Source organism: Gracilinanus agilis, chromosome 1, assembly GCF_016433145.1.
Source record: "Gracilinanus agilis isolate LMUSP501 chromosome 1, AgileGrace, whole genome shotgun sequence".
Classification (NCBI taxonomy): Eukaryota; Metazoa; Chordata; class Mammalia; order Didelphimorphia; family Didelphidae; genus Gracilinanus; species Gracilinanus agilis.
The window spans coordinates 182,415,090-182,433,829 of record NC_058130.1 but is presented as its reverse complement, the minus strand read 5'-3'; the positions used below and the strand labels follow the sequence as shown (position 1 = coordinate 182,433,829).

Below are 18,740 nucleotides of genomic sequence, written 5' to 3'. Positions count from 1 at the left end.
TTTGATTCTATGATGTATCTCCAATTCCTAGCATAGTGCTTTGTACAAGATAGGAACTAAATAACTGTTTCTTGATTTGAATTGAGCCATAACTTTAGAGGAACTTAGAGGGCAACTAAAATGATCATGGATTTATAACTGTAAGGGAACTTAGAAATAATCTAGTGATTTCACAAGTTCCAAAAGGTATGACTTCCTTGAGGTCACGAAGGTAATGAGCAGAAGGACTAGTATTTAAATTTATACCTTCTGACTCCATATCCAAAATTCTTTCCACTGATAAAACAAGATGGCATTATTTTTATATAAGGTCAAATTAAGGGCTATTGTTATTCATTTTGTCAAAAAAGAAATCTAAAGGGAAATATGATTTAAATTCTTAATGTCACAAAGAGAATAAGGAGAGTGAATACATATTTATTCATTACATACCAGAATACTAGAACTAATGGTTTATCTTTTTAAGATCACAGATTTAGAATTAGAAGGGACCTTAGAGACATTCTGATCCAAACCCAAAATTATACAGGTGATAAAATTGAAGAAAATTGATTCAAACCCATGTCCTGTAAATCCATATCCAATGCTATTTCTGTTACTTCAGTTAGGGTACATCTTTGACAAACTCAAACTTTTCTACCTGGTAACAAATCCCTGTAGCCTGATGCCAGATTTTGCTTCTTAATAGTGCTCTCTAGCTTTGCTGATCTTGATTTTGATCCAGATTCTCTTCAGTTCCCTGTACCACTTTCTGCCTCTGGCTCCTTATAAATTCAGCCCCATGGCCTGCATCCATTCCAGTTACCATCTCAGAATTATTTTGACCCTTACCTATGTAGAAACTTTTTGACTATCATTCCTCTTCATCTGGAAGTCTAAGAAGGCTTCAACCAGTGCAATGGACTTAATCTTGCTATAAATAAATCATGACAAGTCTTTACCATCACTCTATTCAGAGGCAGGGTTAGAATCAACAGGAAAAATTCAAGTTGAGGAATTAAAAATTATATCTCATGAACATTTTGGTTAACATAGAATCATCATTTAAATCATGCATATATTTCTCATTTAAAAGAATTAGAATATAAAAGTTAATTTATGTTTTAATATTTTATGACTCAGAAGATGCTTCTAGCTCTTGCAGAGCTTCAGGGTCATTATTATGGACATCAATTAAAATAGTTTTGCTAATGTGCATTAGAAATGTTGACTATTTTTGGTTTATAGAATACTGAAAAACCTAGCTATACCTATAATTATATTGGCTTCTTGGTTGTGATACCACAATCCACCATCTTTTTGAAGCCCCTCTCCCCCACAAAAAAACAAAAACTAGAGTGAAGCAATGTTTAGCATATAGACAGTTAAAGAAAGTACATTAGCATAATCATTATGGTGACTATTTTTATATGCTTAGAAAAGATTCCATAGGAATTAGCATATAAATGGAAAATGCTGATGTTGGAATTATAGGATCTGAATTCAAGTGCTATCACTATTGATGTTGATTAGAAGAAATTGCTGCATTCTAATATTTAGGTGAAATTGAAAAAACACGCATTTAATAAGAAATGTTTTAAAAATCTATCTTGAATGCTGGCATTTGAAGAAAAAAGCTAGTTTAATTAGTCAAAGATCAGGGACCTCTATAGAAATTCCGATGGGAATTTAAGCTTACTAGAGGTTGATGGCAATGGCTCTTTATTATAACTAATTTAATTCCAAAATTTAGGGCTTTCCACCTTAATTCATTCATTTGATGTCCTTTCTTTTAGACCTATTCACTGGCTTGCTATTACAGCAGGTTAAAATCCAAACTCCTTAGTTTAGTAGCCTTCTGTATTCTCTTGCCATACTCGTTTTTTAGCTTTATATCATGTTACTCTTATTCTATGCTCTAGCCATACTGTTCCCCAAACATATCTTATCTATTCTTGGTTCTCTCTTTGTTTGTGATGTTATTCCCTATGGCTGGGATATTTTCCCTTCCATTTCTTGCCTACCAAATTCCCACCTGTTCTTTAAGGCCATACTCATATGCCACCATCTCCTTGAAGTCTTTCCTGATTCATCCAGTTGGCAATGATTTAAATTTCAGTTCTTATGTAGCATTTTGTTTTGCATACTCCATGCCCTTATATTGCAATGATCTTATTGATCATTGCAATATAATTGAAGGGCACCCCTTCAAATTGTGCAGATTGAAAACCATCCAGGGCTGCTCATCCTATACAGTTCTTGTCCAAGCCTTTCCAAAAAATTCCTCCAGAGACTATTCATGCATCGTATTGTAGGGCTTTCTCTAGGTCTTTAACATCATGTACTGATACAGCACTGAAACTGGCCACTTGGGTCCAAGACTGGCCCACCTCTGATTTAATGAACTGATCCTATATTATCATATATTATAGTTGCTGTTATGGTATTTAGTATGATACACTTAAAAATCAGTCAGCATAATTAACATGTTCTCTATTACTTTCTTGGGGCTAGATAATTGACAAAACAGTAAATTTTGATTTGTAGCTTTTGCCATTTTTCAAGGTGTAAAAACAGTGAAGTGTTAACAGTGGGCACTTATGAATTGGTAGGAGCTGGCTCCAGCACACCACTGATTTCGTCTTACTTTAGAGTAAGACATTCCATCCTAGGAGTTCCCCATCTCATGAGATATATTTCATTATGGTTCTGTGGGAATTTTTATTGATTTTTAGGTTCCTCAGAATTTTACTTGTATTTAGTAATCTTTTCATTTACATTGTTGTAGTTATTGTTTGTGTTATTCTTTCATTTTCGCTTATTTCATTAAATATCAGTTCACACAAAATTTCCCATGCTTCTCTGAATTCACTATTTTCTCTTCTTATTGAACAATAATATTACATTGCATTTATGTGTGTTTTTTTTCAGTCATTTCTCAGTTAATGGACCCTTAGTTTCCACCTTTTTCTCATCACAAAGACTGCTTCTATGAATATTTTTGGCATATATTAGGCTTCTGTTTATGTCTTTGACTTCTCATACCACTTGTTTAGAAATGCTGAGAATCAATCTTTATCTTCAGTCAGGGACTCAGTTGTCAACATTATTTTATTTTTCCCCATGTAATTGAAGTTGCAAAACTGGGTGACTTGGATGTCACCCCAGGGGGTTGTTTTATTATTTCAAGGGGCCTACACCTACTTGGATAAGGTTAACATAGTTAAAAATAGTCTTGCAAAATGCACAGAAACTCGAGCAATGGCAAGACATATAAGAGTTTCCATTCTGGGATTGAAGAATTAATCCATCAATAGACTCTTATTAAGCTTCTACTATGTGCCAGGCACTGTAAGCTGCTCTTGAGGTACAAAACCAGAAGCAAAATAGTCTTTTCCCTTTAGAAGGCTATATCCTACCTAGGGAGACAACATATTTGCATATAAGTATATACAAACTCCATGCAAAATAAATGCAAGAAGAGTTTCATGCAAATCAAGACAATGAATTTAGATCTCATTTTCATTCTTGGCAATGGTGCCATCTTCTATCTGGCAAAAGCTAGCTGAAAATGTATGGAGAAATATGTCTTATTAATGCTTTTAAAATCCAGATCCTATCAAACCCAGAAATATATTTTTTTAAATTTTGCTTTGTATCTATATTCTAAATGACAAAACTTACTCTAAAACTATACATCTTCAAATGAGTCTAACCTGATTCCTGTAAGTCTGAAATATTGGAATATTTGTACTGAATGTACTTTTTATTGCTTCCAAATATATTACACATTATTAATAAGTATCCAAATAGATGGTAATAAACATAATTAAGTAATAAAATTTACAGTAGATTTTCATTACATATTAATGCATGAAAAGTCCAGGACATCCTTGAAAGGAGACTTCAGAAGTTAGTCTGCCTTAAGCTGAGATGTCAAATACATGAAACCCATAGGAGTATGGTAAAGTTTCTATTGAGTTTCTATTGAGTCTACTGTTCCTTCTGAATGCCATTTGACTTGGGATTTTAAGCATGAGCAAGACTGGACAGCCCAAGGAAAGCTGGGTAGCAACATGGACAGAGCACCAAGTCTGAAGTCCAGAGAACTTGTATTCAAATCTGGTCTTAGACACTGACTAGCTATTGGCCCTGTTCAAGTCACTTCACTCCCAATTGTGTAGTTCTTACCATTCTTTTGTCTTAGAATTGATATGAACAAAGAAGGTAAGAGTTGAAAAAAATGGATAGTCCCCACTTGACTTAGGTCAAATCAAATTTTAAAATGCTCATTATGTGGTAGGCCCTTTGCTAAGTGCTGAGAATATAAGTATAAGAATATAAGTAAAAGCAAAAAGAATGACAGTTCTTACTCCCAAAGGGTTTAGAATCTAATGGAAGAAGATGTTTTCTAAAAACAACAACAAAACCACGTTCTCTTTACACAAGGGTAAAAAAAGGGGGAGACTACTTAGCAAAAAATTAAAATGGCATGGAAGTAATTATCACAAATTCAAAATTATTGGCAACTGATATATGGAATTTGATTGTAATCTCCTTGAGGATAAGGACTATTTAATTTTCATTTTTGTATCTCCAGAACCTAACACATAGTGGTCGCTTAATAAATGCTTGTAGATTGATTTTACTTAATACCTATGGGACTTTGGGCAAGCCATTTAAGTTCCTGGGTCTCAGTTTTCTGTAAAATGAGGGCTTTGGACTAGATGACATCTGAGGTAGTTTTCTACTCTGGATCTATGGATCCTGGAAGTGATTGTACTTTAAACGAGGGAAAATGATGTTTCTGAGCAAAAAGAAAGAGAATATTTGGGGACATTGATGCAGGGTCATAAAAGGAAATAAAAACTGGAACATCTTCTCTATGTGTCCTACTACCATTCACTCTTGCCCTTGTTAGAAGGGTCATAAAAATGAAACTTCATCCTAGAAGGAGGGAGAGATTTGAACTCGAACTTCAACACATTTGTGAACAGATAAAATAGAGGCTTAGTGGGGAAATTATAGAAAATACTGTAGATATGAGTTCTACAGTATAAAACTCTCCAAAGTGAGATGGAAAGTTTTTTTGGTGCAAATTGATAATTTTCTAAAACAACTTTTCTAAAACAAGTCTTACCTTTCAGTAAGGGCATGTCTGGAGGCTAGGGCAACTCTTGCTGAGAGGTAGCTTTTATTGGAGAATTAGATAGATATAAATTTCATCACTCCATTTAGCATTGAAAAATACAATGTTTTTATTATCCCAAGGAAATCAGGGAAGTCCAACATATATCAGTTGATCAAGCTGAGCCAAAATTTTTGGCATGTGACACTATTCTACCTTGTACAGTATCCCTGTACAGGATACTGAAGACACAAAACCAAAAACATAGCATCCATCTTTTATCTATCACTGACTAGAGTAACAATCCACATACCTAGCAATCAGTAAAAATGTATCTCTCCTACCCAGAGCAGAGTAGTAGGGAACTAAGAAGTAAAAAAAAAGTTTCCTGTGTCACTACAATAAATGTCATACATCTGTTTGATAAAACATATATACATTCCTTATAGGAGATCCCTTTCAGGACTTCACTTAGAGAATATTTTCTTTTGCTTTACATACAGTCTTAACAAGCTTCATTAGCACTTTTCCAAACCACATAAAGTTAGGAGTAACATATCAGAAGAGAGAGTTGGGTTGATACAAGCAAGACATATTGATAATATTTCTAAACAAAAGCCTTATGGTAAGAGAGAGGAAGAAAATTATAGAAAACATACACAAGACTTTAAAAGTATGGCACTCAGGGACAATTTTGCTTATGGATAAATAGAACTGCATACCTTAGTATATCCTAAGGGAATCATGCTATCAGGGGAGAATAACTGATGCTCATAATGATCATCCTGAGTCATTAAGAAAAGGTTAAATTCTGTTCAGTGTTTAAGAAGGTAGGAAAGTGGCACATTTTTTAGAAAAAATGTCTCCAGAATCATTAAAATAGAAAAATGTTGGTTCTTAAAGTGGTAAATCCTCAACTGTTTGTGGTACTTATATATCCAGAAACTCTTTTCTAAAGGGATCTAGACAGTGATGGCCATGTCTTTTTGTATATTTTTCTGTCTGTCTTTCTATATATCCATATAATGATGTAGAAGACATGCATGATATACGTATTTGTACTTGATCATTGAAGAAATTGGAAACCACTGCAGATTCTTAATTAGGGGTATGATATGATCAGATATTTGCCTTTGACAGATTATTTTGCAACTATGCAAGCTTGGAATTGGATAGGGTAGGTTTTGGAGGTAGAAAGACTGATTAGAAGGCTATTACGGTAGTTTAGACAGCCAGTAATGAAAAGACACTAGAATATTGACCATATAATTTCAAAAAATATATGATCTTTAATGTTAAGGTCACATATCCATTTAGAGTGTTCTGTGGGAAATTGTGGGAAGTGTTGATCTAAGGTTGATTTCTGCCAGAATACTTTCCCATTTTCTCAACATTTTTTCTTAAATAAGAATTTTTTCTAGGTAATTTATTTTTCAATTTTGTCAAACACTGGATGATTGAGTCCTACTGTTTCTGATTCTTCTTTATGTAATCTGTTCCACTGCTCTATCTTTGTATTTTTTTAACCAATACCAGATGGTTTTTGGCACCTAAATGGCACAGTGGATAGAGCACCAGCCCTAGAATCAGGAAGAGTCGTCTTCCTGAGTTCAGATATTAGCTGTGTGACCCTGGGCAAGTCACTTTACCCTGTTTGCATCAGTTTTCTGATCTGTTTAAAAAGAAGAGCTGGAGAAGGAAATGGCAAACCACTATAGTATCTTTGTCATGAAAATCCCAAAATGGGTCACAAAGAGTCAGACACGACTGGAAAACCATAAGACGATGTTTTTTTTGGTGGCTGCTTCATAATATAGTTTGAGGCCTGGAAGTGCTATTCTCCCTTCAACCTTATTTCTTTTTATTTTTTCCCTTGATAAACTAGATCTTTTAAAAAATGCACTTTGTTACTATTTTATCAAGTTCCATAAAGTATGTTCTTGATAATTTGATTGGTATAGTATTAAAAATGTAAAATAACTTTAGTAGTATCATTTATATCATATTGGCATGGCCTAGCCATGAGCACTGGATACTGAATGATAGTCATATGAATAGAAAAGTACAGATATAAGAAATGTTGAGGGTAGGTAGTATCAACAGGTAAAGGTAAATGATTATATAGACAGGATGAAGGAGAAAGAAAAGTAAAAGTTAACTGGCATTTAGAACCTGGATAAATATTTAAGTAGTAATGTCCATGATGGAAATAGGACAGTCTGGTAGAGGAAGAGGTGTTTAAGAGAGATAATGAAGTTTATTTTTCAATATGCTAAATTTGATTTTCTGATGATACATTCTGTATGTAGTTGGTGCTGCAGGATTAGAGTTCACTAGATTCATTGGGCTGAATCTATTTAGACATGATAATTGAATCAATGGATGCTTATAAGATTACTAAGAAATAAAATATAGATAGAGAAGTCCCAGGAAATATAACTGGGGGGATACCTAAACTTAGGGAATGAGAGACATGTGATTAATAAAGAAAAAGAGACTGAGAAATACAGGTCAAATGGGCAGGAGGAGGATCAGGAGAAAAAAGTGTCTTAGAAGTCATGGAAGGAGAGTATCTATCTAGAAGAAGATAGCAAAAATATTTAAAAACTGAAGAAAGGCTGACTTGATGAAGACTGATGGCAGGTTTCTGGATTTGGCATTTGAGATTGTTTGCAACATTTGAAAAAGCACATTTAATAGAGGGATGAGGTCAAGACCAAATTTTCCATAAGGTAGACAATGAGGAAGTAGAGGGAGTGAGAAATTTCTAGGAATTTAGCATTAACCAATAGGTATTTTAAAGGGTATATTTCATGTCAGGCACCAATAACTAGAGCTAAAAGTACAAATAATGAAATAATCTCTATTCCCCAAGAAGTTTATATTATAATGAGGAAGACAAGTACATATTAGGATATGTACAATATTAATATGAGATAAATAAATTATGTATATCATTTATTTACTTTATATTGTATAATATATATGACAATTAAATACAAGATAATTTGGGAAGGAGGGGGGCAATAAAAGTTGAGAGGATCAGGATCATACAGAAAGTAGTGCCTTACCTGTATCTTGAAGAAAGAAAGGAGCTTTACACATCCAAGGTAAGGAGAGGAGGAGTTTTCCAGATATGGGGTTCAACCAAGGCAAAGATACAGAGAGAAAATATGGAGTCTGAGGAACAGAGAGAAGGATGGTTTGGCTGGATTTCAGAGTGTAGGAGGAGGAGTAATGTCCAATGAAGTTGTAGAGATAAATTGAAGTCAGGTTGTGTAGGGTTTTAAAGGCTAAATGGATTTTATATTTTGTATTAGAAGCAATAGGGAACTGTTGGAGTTGATTGAATGGGGGGGGGGTTATGTGGCCAGATCTGGGCTTCAGGAAAATTACTTTAGCAGTAGTGTGGAGAGTAGACTGGAGAGGTAAGAGGCAAGGAGTCCAATTAAGAGGCTGTTGCAACAATGTAAGTGAAAGGTGATGATTGCCTCAACCAAGGTGGTCACTGCATTAGTGACAAGAAGAAAACTTCTGAGAAAACTGGAAATGAGTCTGGCAAAAAGTAGGCTCAAACAAACATCTTACACCATATTTCATTGTAAATCTAAATGGATATATGACAGGATATTAAAGATCAAAATATTAAGAAATAGTCAAGTCATATATCTTTGATAGCTATGAGCAAGTGATAAATTCTTAACCAAAGGATAGAGGCAATTACCAATGTTAATTTTGATCATTTCGATTACATGAAATTAAAAAGCTTTTACACAAACAAAAATAGCTGGATATAAGATAAAAAGGAAATTGTTGATAGGGCAAAAAAAAATCTAAGACTAGAAGCTACTCTCAAATAGACAAGTGGTCAAAGGATAGAAACAAACAGTTCTCAAAGAATTGCAAACTATTAACAACCTTATATAAAATAATAGTCCAAGTCACTGATGATAAGAGAAATGAAAATCGGAACAACTCTATGGTTTCACCTCATACTCAAGAAATCATCAGACAAAAGATAGACGATAAAGATGACACATTAGAAGGATTGTGGAAAGAGACATTAAGCTTTGTTGGTGAAGTTGTGAAATAGTGCAACTATTCTGAAAAGCAATTGTATTTATGCAATAAAATGGCAAAAATGTCCATAACCTTTGACCTAGAAATTTGTAGGCATATTCCATAATCATCAGCAGCATCATAAATAATGATAATAATAGCTAGCATTTACTTTATACTTTAAGGCTTATAAAGCATTTATAAATATTGTCTTTTTGCTTTATATCAACATTGAGAAATAGATGCCATTTTGATCCCCATTTTACAGATGACGAAGGCAAGGCAGCAGAGGTTAATTGACTGGCCCAGTGTCATGCAGCTAGTAAGTATCTGAGGTTGGATTTAAACTCACATCTTCTTGATTCCAAGTCCCAAACTCTTTCCACTGACAAAAATAGGACTCTATATACACCAAAATAATTACAGCAACAGTTTTTATGGTGGCAAAGAACTGATAGCAAAATTTCCACTGATGGGAGAATAGCTAAGCCAATTTTTTGTAAAAAGTTAAAAAGAAATATTATGTGCTATAAGAAATTATGACATATGAAGAGCAGCAATCTTCCCCTCCACTGAAACAAGAAGAATATGATGAATACAGAGAATTATGGAAAGATTTACACAAAGTGATGCAAAGTGAAATGAATAGTCAGGAAGGAAAAAATACACAATTACTACATTAATGTAAATGGAAAGACTAAGAATGAAAAAAAAAAAAAGAAAATAGATGTTACAAAATCGTAAAGAATACCCTTGGCCCCAGAGAAGAGATTCAAGGAGATACCCTCTAGACCAACCTTACTCTTTGGTAGAGTAGGTGAGGTGGGAGTCATGGAATATTGCATATGATGTCAATTTTTTTTCAACAAATCAATGGGTTCTTGCTGAATGTGTTATTTTTTAAAAAATTCTTTGCTAGGGAGACTTAAATGATTTAAAATCAAGAGACATAAATAACAATCTTCTAAATATGTATAAGTATAAATATAAAGTTAATAAATATAAATATATACAAGGTTGTTCAAGATGGAGAGTGCTAGCAGATGGAGATTTCAGGAATGATGATATTAGAGTTATATCTTAAAGGAAGAGAGGGGAACTCTGCAAAGTGGAAGCAAGGGAGGAGTTCATTCCTGACATGGGAAACAGCTAGTGCAAAGGCATAGAAACAGGAGCCATGGAGACAGTGTTGTGTGTGAGGAACAGAGAAAAGGTCAGTGTGATTGGATTGAACAGTGAATGAGGGGGAGTAATGTCTAATGAGACAGAATAGTTCAGTCGAGGCCTGGTTGTATTAGGCTTTAAAAAAGTTAAACAGAAAATGTTCTCATTTAGCCTAGAGGCAATAGAAAACCATTGAGTTATTGAGTAGGGGGCTAAAATGGTCAGATCTGCCCTCTCTACGATAGGGCATGCTGAATCCAAAAATTTCCCTCTAGCTTTCCTGACAGGGTAGTTTCTATCTTTCTTTGCCTTATTCAAGGTAGATTGAAAATAGCCCTGGAATTAGAGACAGGAAGACCTGGGCTTAAATTCTGCCTTCTGGCTTTATGAACATGGACAAATCACTAACTTTAAAAATTCTTAGTTTCCTCATTTGAACAATGGGAACAAATTATATCTGTAAGGTTTCCCTTGGGGGTCAAATAAGATAAAGTATGTAATATGTTTGCAAATCTTAAAGCACTCTATATTTATACATTCCAGTTACAATTATTACTTAAATTACTCCAATATATTGTTCTATTTAGTAACAAAGTAGTTCTCATAAATACTATATTTGTATTCTGGTTTCCTCAATAGAAATCTTCCATTTGGTTATGTTAATGTAGTTTTGACTTGTTCAAAATATTTCTAAAATTCTTGAGTTTCTTTTCCTGCCATAGTAAGCAGAATATACAGATGTAATGGAGTCTTCCCTTACTAACATAAGAACATGAATTACCATTGGTTACATCTGTATTTGTAACAAGGTCTTCATTATTCCTCATGTATATATTGCCCAGTATTATAATAGACAGTGAAAAATAAATCAGGGAGATTCTTCTTTCAGGTGAGGACAAAAAAGATTCCTTCAGTAGTGTACAGAAAGACCATGGGACCAAGTATCTGCCTTAATTGGGAGTCAGAGGGTCAGAGATGATAGGATCGCAGATTTAGATTTGGAAGGGTTGTTAACTCTTTCAAAAGAGAGGTTGCTTCATTTATTTTATTTATATCTTAATAGCCTACTGCAGTGGCTAGTGCAATGTATTTCCTTAATAACTGCTTGTCGAGTTGACTGAAGATCATCAAGTTCAATCCTTTCATTTTACAAATGAGGCAACTCAGATTCAGAAAAAGTAAATGGCTAGTCCAAGGCACATAGCCAATAAATAGCAGAGGCAGGATTCAAACCCAGGTATTCTTGACTCCAAATCCAACGCTTTACTTACTGGACCATGCTGCTCCCAAGCAACAGGATGATAAAAAAAATACAGAATAATTATATATCCCTGCTTTGCCACGACTTTCCACTCCATTGAGACAAGCAGTTACGTCAGCTCTTCACAACTACTTTTTAGTTCTGACTCATCTAAGGAGGGTAACACCTTTTCGATGCTCAGCTCTTCAAATCTCAAGCTTCCCCTGGAGATGTACAGTTAACCGGCATCCAACCCTTAGGAAGGGTTCAACATTCATTTGGGGATATTCCTGTGTAAAAGGGTCCTTGCACAATTTTTGGACCAGGGAAATGTGGAGGAATAAGTGGAAATGAAAGCAGAAAGTGTCTTGGCTTTGGGGACTGATTTGTTCAAAAGATCCCTTTCTCCTCCCCTTTTCCCTCCATTCTCCAATAGAATCCTGGCCAAAGTACCAACTGTAGGAACAGAAGTCCACTCCCACTTACTTGGACTACCACCAGAGACTAGGTCCCTCTAACTATATTTACCCCATGTTCCCAGTTAACTACTGCATGCGTATGTGTGTGTAATGGGGCATATGCAGGAGCAAAAATATACTCACACGTCATTCCAGCATTAACTATAGTATGCTTCTCTATATGTAGCCTCTCAGCTTATATATAGGTGCTTACACTGTGTGTATTTCTGGTTCTACTCACATTCTCAATAAAAATTAGACAAGGTTGATTTTTCTCCCCATTAAAAAAAGAGGAAGGATAATGTCTAACTCTTAAAAGTTTTCAGAACTTAGTTGGCCACTGAAATAATCTTTGGTTTATAGGATTACATTAGACTTGCTTGTTTTTCATAGGATCATAAATTTAGAGCTGAAATTTACTTTAGATACCATCTATTTCATACCCTTCAATTTACAGATGAGAAGTTTAAAGCCTAGAGAAATGAATGATTCACCCAAGGTTCTCTAGTAGTTCTCTACATAGTGGAGAACAGGGCTAGAATTTAAATCTGGGTTCTCTAACTCCAGAGCCAACATTTCTCCCACCATACCACACCACACCACAGTGACTTTTATTCATTTTTTAGCCCTGTTTTTCCTCCTCTTTTTCCCTGTCTCCATAGTTGAAAGGCACATCCATCTGCATCAAAGTCAGCTCAACAACCTTGATTACTCACTATATTCATTGACTTAAACCACAAAGCATTTAGGGAGAAAACAAAGAAACATGAAAAATGAGTGGCTGCTACCCTCTATATGTATTTAAAGTCTAGTTGAGGAAACATTGTGGAAGAATACTTTAAGAACTTTTAACAAAGAATATTTAAGCAAGTGCTAAAGAACATAGTACAATAATATGTAAGTATTGAGGGGATGAGGAAGAGAAGGTCACTAAGGATGAAAATTAGATCTAGAGGATTCTAGGCTACATGTGCTTCTCTTATGCTAATTATTGTTTATTAAACTAATAACTATTATATTATAATTATATATCTATTATATTTAACTAATTATTTTGTATTAAATACCTCTGGTCTTCAGTTTCCCCAGTTGTAAAATGAGGGTATTAATAACACCTACTTCATAGAGCTGCAGTTGCAGAAGGAGAGAAAAGAAGAAAGACAGGGAGAGAGAGAGAGAGAGAGAGAGAGAGAGAGAGAGAGAGAGAGAGAGAGAGAGAGAGAGAAACAGAGATAATATTATTTCTTATTTTTCACCAACCAATTGCCTAGGGCAGTATTATATGGTGAGCAGTAGTTGTGGCTCATAGTATTTACTTAATAAATGGGTTTTGGATTGGATTGGGGAAAAAAATGAGAGTTAAGATTATGCTACAGAAACATATCTGACAAGTTATCCTGCCTTAGACATAATCATCTGGTGGGTCTGCCTGCCTCCCATACTTCCATCCATTCTCTATGCAGCTACTAAAGTGATTTTCTTAAAGCACAGGTCCAACAATGTCACTCCCATACTCAATGAACTCCAGTGGCTCCCTCTTGCCTCCAGGATCAAATACAAAATGCTGTTTGGCATTCAAAGTCCTTCATAGCCTAGCTCCCTCCTACCTTTCCAGGCTTATACCCTACTCCTCCACATCTACTCTTTGATTTAGTGACATGGTTCATGGCTGTTCCACAAATGAGACATTCCATATCTTGGCTCTAGATGTTTTCTCTGGCTGTACTCCCATGTCTGTGCCTGGAATGTTCTTTTTCCTCTGCTACCACTACTGATCTCCCTTTAGGTCCCAACTAAAACCTTGACTTCTACAGGAAGCTTTCCCTAGCCTCTCTTAACTCTAGTGCCTTTCCTCTGCAATTATTTCCTATTTTGTAATAGCTTGTTTTTATAGATATTTGTTTGCATGTTGTCTATTAGCTTTGTAAGCTTGAGCGTGTAAGATTGAGGACAGAGGCTTCCCTCTTTAATCTCTTCTTGCATTCCTATCACTTAGTATAGTAGACTTTTCAATGATTTCTATAGATTAATTACTCATTGTGTGGCCATGGGTACATGGGCAAATCATAAAATTTCTCTGGGCCTTGGTTTCCTTAGCTATAAAATGGGGACAATAATAGCTTCTATCTCGTAGAGCTATTGTGAGGAATCAAATAAAATAATAAGCGCTTGTAAATCTTGAAGCAAGGTATAAATGTGTTAGCCATTTGTTTATGTTCTGCATTGCTTATTTATAAATCTAGCAAGGGTACTAAATAATTATTTAATTGGATAGAATTGATTCCACTTTATGAGTCTAATTAATCTCCAGCCCTTAGAACTACACTTTCTCCACCGATAACCCTGATTCTGAATGGGATTCTAATCTGGGTAGTGGAACAGATCAGTTGCTATGGAAATGTCTGTGGAATCAAGCAGGCCATCTAATTCCACTTAAGTACTGTGAAACATGAGCCAGGACTCCGGATATAGAAGAAAGATCATAGGTTCTAGAGACAGAGAACTGGCAACGTAGTTTGAATGCTCTCTCTGCTAATTGGATCACCTCAAGAACTACAGGTCATCTTTAGCCTTTCTGATGCTCCGTTCCCTTGTCTATCTGTAAGGGTGGAGTTGCAGCCACCCCCATTTTGTTTTTGACATCTTAACAAGTTGTTTTGTTCAGTCATTTTCAGTCATATCCTACTCTTTGTGAGTCCATTTGAAGTTTTCTTGACAAAGATGCTAGACTGGCTTGCTATTTCCTGTGCCAGCTCATTTTACAGATTAGGAAACAGATGAGGCTAACGAGATTAAATGACTTGCTCAGAGTGACACAAATAGCAAGTCTGAGACTGGATTTGAACTGAGGAAGATGAGTCTTCTTGACTCAGGACCAAGCACTTTATCTAGTTGGCTCTACCATATGTAGGCAAGGACACTTTTTGATTCAATTAAAGAATTGAAATGGAGTATTGATATGACCTATATACCTCCTTGAGTTAACCAAATCCATTGTATGGGAGACTGTATAGTGCTCTAAGCCAGTGGTATCAATCTCAAATAGAAATAGATCCCTCAGGTTGTATAATTATTTAGAAAACTACAAATTAACATTATCTAAGTTGTACTGGTTTTTAAAAAATTATTTTGTCAAATATTATTTAATCTTGTTCAGACCAGCACTTGGGAGGATTGTGGGCCACAGGCAATGGTGTTTTACACCTCTGTCCATAGCAATTTGTATAAAAGGAAGAAGCTATTTCAGAACCTAAGGAAGAGCTTCTGAATATCTGCATTCAAGAGACTGGAGCAAACTGGTATTTCCAGCACACATTTGAGTAACAAAGGTTGAACTGAACACTGAACAGAAAAGGAAAAAGTGAGGTCTGACTCCCTAGCCTCTCAGAGAAGAAACCCAAGATTGAGGGAAACCCCAGGAAAGTCCAGCTCTTACCTCAACTTTCCCTCCCAATGCCCCTGTCTATTCAAAGACATTGTATATTATATGCTATCTCATTGCAAAAATCCTTCCAGAAAACTTAATTTGGTCTTCTTCACAAACAGATCAAAGCTTAACAAGGAATAGTTCAAAATATAAAGTTAGGCAAAGAATATAAACTTTGCCTGAAAGATAGAAATTTTCCTAACTAGGGGCTTGAAGTAATTGTGAATAAATTCAGAACTTTTTTTCCATTTAAAATAAATTCTCCTAAGCCAAAGAGGAAGGAACTAGTCTTAAGGGGGTTACTTACTACAACAGGATGCTACAAATAAGATGGTGGGAGTTCGACTAAGTGATCCCAGAAGTCTCCGCCAGATCTAAATCTATGCTCCTAAATTGGGTTAAAGAAAGGGAAGTCTATATTATTAGAAAAGTGGAAATTAGTTTTGTTTGGAAACTTTCTGTCATTTTTGGATTCAGAACCAATTGAATTGGTAGACAAGTTTCTCTCTTTGATATGCCCCTGATCTCTAATTATTAGTTTGGGGACTTGACTCAATAGAACTAGAACTGCTAGGGTAGTTTTTTTTTCACTCCGCTGCCATGACAGATGAGATAGGATATGAAGAGGATGGGATTTTTTTTTTGGTTTGAGAAAAAGCCAAAACTAGAAATTCCAGCATCAGGACAAATTCAGTTGAAGGACTGAGAGTGTTCTAATGTATGGTCAATAGAGGGAGACCATGGGAAGAGTGATGAAGAATTAGAGGCTTGGAGACCAGAAGGTTTAAAGGCAGAAGGAGTTAAGGTAAAGAAGATTGTGAGGGGGCAGCAAGGTGGTTAAGTGGATTGAGACCCAGGCCCAGAGATGGAAGGTCCTGGGTTCAAATGTAGCCTCAGATACTCCCTAGCTTTTTGACTCTGGGCAAGTTACTCAATCCTCATTGCCCAGCCTTTAATGCTCTTCTGCCTTGGAACCAATATATAGTATTGATTCTAAGATGAAAGACTGTGAGTCGGGTATTAAGCTTATTAGTGGGGAAATAGAGAAGGTAGAATGACCCAGAGGTCCATACATGACAATAATGCTGGAGTTGGTGAGGTCAAAAAGTCCCAAGTTCAAAACCTGCTTCTGACATCTTTTGCTATGTAGCTTCAGCCAATCATTTATGCTATCTCACCCTCGATGTTCTTTATGTAATAATACAGCACCTATTTCACATGTTTATCAGAAGGTTAAAATAAGATAATGTGTATAAAGTGTTTTGCAAACTATAAATCATAGAGTTATAGATTTGGAGCTAGAAGGACTTTCAGAGAATATCTAGCTCAGCTCCTTCATTTTCCAGAGGCTCGGGGGAATTTAAGTGACTTGGCTAAAGTCACGAAGGTAAGAAATATTACATATGTGATATCATCCCATCTCCTCTGATTTGGGAGCTTTCTTCTTTGCCAAATACTTTAAATTTGTCCTAATGCATTAGGAGAAAATGCCAATAGTTTTTCTGAAAGCCTCCATCATCCATTAGAATGTAAGTTCTTTGAGGTCAAGGAATATATCTTTGTTTTTGTCTTCATATCCCCAATATCTAGCACAATGCCTGACTTGTAACAGGTATTTAATAAATGCTTGCGGCATTGGATTGGGAAAAAAAAGAAAGGTAAAATGATGCCACAACTACATATCTTACAAGCAGCTGCTTCTTTGGCCCTGAAACCTGTTGTGATGTGGGAGGAATAAAATAATGCAAAGCCTTTGACCTTTTTGTAAATACATCTGTCTTCTGAGTGGAAAGGAGGGAGGAGGCAGATTCACCCTCATTACTGCTCATCACCCAGTGGTAATTGGATGGTGACCCACTGCAAAAGTGAAAGCCATTTAGGTCACCTCAGGCCCCTTCAGCTTGCTGATGGGGGCTACAAGTTCAGTGGCAGCTTCTTCCTGTTTACACTGCCAGAATTCTCTGAACATTCACCTTTCCTCTGAGGCTGTCTCCATGTGATTCTCCATACATGCTATGCTAAGTCCTGCTTCTAAGCCTGAGTTCATATGTTCCCCTAGCCTGGAAATGCTTCACCTCTCCAGACTCTGCCCATCTTTCAAAGGCCAGCAAATAATAGTGATATGAATAATAGATATGAATAATAATAATAATAATAAATAACATTAATGTGGCACTTTTAGATTGGAAAAGTGCCTTACATTACCTCAGTTGATCCTCACAAACAGGAGAAATATTATTATGAGCCCTATTTTGCAGGTGAGGAAATTGAGGTTGAGTTAGTTAAAGGGATTTGCTAGAGCCTAACAACTACTATGTGTCTGAGGCAGGATTTGAACTCAAGCCTTCCTGATTCCAAATCCATCGATCTATCTAATATTCCAGTTAATTGCCTCACACATGCCAACTCAAGTTCCAAGCCCTTCTCCTTGTCCCCCCAATCACTTGCCAGTGATGGGCTTCAAACCCAAGTCTTTCTGACTTCAAGTCTAGTATTGAGCCCACTATGTCATATAGCTCCTAAATGAAAGAATGACGAAAATAAGGAATAAATGTATACCTATTCCTCTCTCTGCCATTTCTCTCCCCTACCTAAAGGTCCTTCCCTGATTATTTTAACTCTTATGGCTTCCTTGTCTGAACTCCTACAACCCTTCAAGTCAGACACAAACAATTTATCATATAATTCTGTGACATGATGTATTGTTTGAGAGGTGGTATAGCAGGAAAAAGAGTGGACCTCAAAGCCAGAAAGACCTAGATTCAAATCCTGCCTTTGACATATTACTTGTGGGCAGATCCCTTGACTTCTCAATTCTCTAAGCAGCTCTTTATGACTATAAGTTGTAGAGAAAATGCCAGCCTTGCACTGGTAGAGGGGATTTCATTAATTGTGACTTCTCTATCACTGGTGCAGTTCCTATTCCTATGGATTCTTTGTTAATTGCTCCATGCACATTAATCTTAAGTTTCCAATGAAAGTGTAAGTTCCTAAAAGGCAGAGACCATGTCTTTGCTTCTCTAATTTCTCATATTACCAGTAGAGAGAATATATAGCTTTATATGAGAAGCATTCAATAACTATATGACGAATTGAGTGATTTATTGAGTAAAAACAACTCTTTTGTGCTTGGGTCCAATATAAAATGCTCACTTTGGCATTTAAAGCTCTTCATAACTTGGCATTGTCCTACCTTTATAGCCTTTCTCCTCCTCCCCTCCTCCCCCTCCTCCTCCTCCTCCTTCTCCTCCTCCTCCTCCCCTTCTTCTTCTTCCTCTTTCTTTC

General features: G+C 35.8%; 1 protein-coding gene across 2 annotated transcripts in view; it reads left to right on the top strand.

Moving 5' to 3' along the window:
• SHISA9 (shisa family member 9) overlaps window positions 1-18,740 on the top strand; it is a 438,903-nt gene that overhangs the window by 379,412 nt on the left and 40,751 nt on the right. The gene's annotated exons all lie outside the window — the stretch shown is intronic.